Raw genomic sequence first — 2,476 nt, 5'->3', positions numbered from 1 at the left:
TCTGCTTTGCATTTCAGGGCAAGCATTTTCAGTTCAGAGTTCTCCCATTCGGCCTCTCTCTCTCTCTCCCCGCGTGTGTTCACACGATGTGTGGCAGCAGCCTTGTGTCCTCTGCAGGCCAAAGGGTTGAAGATCCTGCCTTATTTGGATGACTGGCTCGTCTGTGCACCCACAGAAGCTCAAGCTGCTGCAGACACGCGCACCTTACTCGATAACATGGACCCATTGGGTCTTCGCGTGAACTGGCAGAAGAGCAACCTGATTCCGTCTCAGCAGGTAACTTTTCTCGGTATCACGATGGACTCTCTATGACTGCTCGCCCATCACCTCAGCGTGTCGAGGGCATTCTGCAGATGCTGCCTGCCTTTCTTCCCGGTCTGGCAGCCCCCTTCGTTCTCTATCTCCGTCTGCTGGGGAAGCTGACAGCTGCCGCTAACGGTAGTACCCCAAGGACTACTATCTCTGCGACTACTGCAGATGTGGCTCAAAAGCCTGAGGCTGGACCCTTTTCGTGCGTCACATCATAACAGAAAACTGCGGGTGTCTCCTCAATGCCTCGCATTACTGGCTCAGTGATGCAGCATTCATGAAGAGGGAGTTCCACTGGGTTTGCTGGCATCCTGTCAGGAGGTTGTCTCTACCGACGCGTCCACCACGGGATGGGGGGGCTTGTGGCAGTGACAGATCGCTCGGGGGACATGGTCTCCACGAGAAAGGCTGCACCACATCAACGCTGTGGAGTTGAAGGCTGTGCACCGTGTGTTACGGCTCTTCCTCCCGATCCTGCTGGGAAGGCATGTTCTGATGCGGTCAGACAACACTTCAGTTGTTTTTCACATCAACCATCAAGAGGGAACACAGTCGTTGACGTTACTGAGGCTGACCCAGAAGCTTTTGACCTGGGCAGCCCCTTTTTTTGCCAGCCTGAGGGCGGCCCACATCCCGGGGATGCAGAATGTTCCTGCCGACATCCTATCCCGAGGGCGTCCACCACTGGGGGAGTGGAGGCTCCACCCAGATGTAGTGGAGACTATTTGGGAGAGGTTCAGAAGGGCAGCCGTAGATTAAGTCACTTCCCGAGAGACGACACATTGCCCGCTTTGGTTCTCCCTGGCAGACAGTGCCAGTCTCCTAGCTCAGTACACGCTGTCGCACGACTGGCCCAAGGGCAGTGCTCTATGCGCTCCCGCCACTTTCCCTGATAGGTCCAACACTCCTGAGGGTCCTTCAGGAGGGGCATCAGCCCCTTCTGGTGGCCCCCCCCGGTGGCCAAGGAGGACTTGGTTTCCAATGCTGCACAGGCTCTGTTGCAGCTCTCCCTGCAGGAAGGAGCTTCTGTCACAGCTGGGTGGTCAGATCCTGCATCCCAATCCCAGTCGCCTCCAACTCTGGGTCTGGCCACTACAGGGCCCGGCCTTTCCTTCTCGGAGTATGGTGGGGACATCGGACACACGATGACTAATGCCAGGGCCCCTTCCACACAACTGGTGTACGCCCATAAGTGGAAAGCTTTTAGCCGCTGGTGTCAGGAAAGAAATGAGGACCCTGTACACTGTCCTATTTCTATTATTTTAACCATCCTTCAAGCACTGCTTTCTCAAGGTCGCTCTCCATCCACTTTGAAAGTCTATGTTGTCGCATTCTCTAGCTGGAATTCGGTGGTGAGTGGGGAGACGGTGGGTTGTAACAAGGACGTTTCCTTGTTTCTGAGAGGTACCCAACGTTTGCACCCTCCCACGCACCCTGTTGTGCCGGTGTGGGACCTCTCTGTTGTCCTCGCTGCCCTTCACTCTCCTCCCTTTGAACCATTGGCTGAGGCAAGCCTTGAGTGTGAGTCAAAGAAGACAGCTTTTCTCCTCGCCATGGCCTCGGCGAAACGGGTGAGTGAACTACATGCACTGTCCGTTCACGAGTCCTGCTGCCGTTGGAACCCGGCTGGTTCGGGTGTTACTCTTTGGCCTATTGCGGCGTTTCTTCCTAAGGTGGCTTCAACCGCGAGCCACACTGTGCCCCTCCAGCTTGCTCGCCTTGATGCGGGTGGGCCTGATGAGCTTCTCTGCCCTGTTCGGGCACTGAGGACATATGTCAGTCTCACAGCTTCTCTCTGGCAGCCGGATAGTCTGTTCGTTTGCTACGCGGGGCCCCGCAAGGGGCAGGCCCTTTCTAAACAACGCCTTGTGAGTTTGATTGTGGATGTAGTGGAACAAGCGTACATTCGGCGGGGCCTCCAACCCGCCCGCTGGTGTACGGTGCCATTCCACCAGGAGCATCAGTGTGTCATGGGCCGCCATGACTGGTGTCACTCTGGAAGCTATTTGTTCAGCAGCCTCTTGGTCATCCCCGAATACCTTTGCTAGGTTTTACAGGGTTAACTTGGCCACCCCTCACCCAGTGCAGGGGATCCTGTCCCAGCGCGCACCATCTTCCCAGTGAGGTGGGCATGTTTCGGGTTGTTGTTTCTGTGTGTGATTCCTCA

At 56.1% G+C, this 2,476-nt stretch overlaps 1 pseudogene; it reads left to right on the top strand.

The window, feature by feature from the left end:
- Window positions 1-216: 216 nt before the first annotated feature.
- Window positions 217-1,458, top strand: LOC107103278 (annotated as a pseudogene).
- Window positions 1,459-2,476: the final 1,018 nt, after the last annotated feature.

Source organism: Cyprinodon variegatus, unplaced genomic scaffold (genome assembly GCF_000732505.1).
Source record: "Cyprinodon variegatus isolate N-32 unplaced genomic scaffold, C_variegatus-1.0 Scaffold1410, whole genome shotgun sequence".
NCBI classification, from domain to species: Eukaryota; Metazoa; Chordata; class Actinopteri; order Cyprinodontiformes; family Cyprinodontidae; genus Cyprinodon; species Cyprinodon variegatus.
This window is presented reverse-complemented; position numbering and strand designations above follow the sequence as displayed.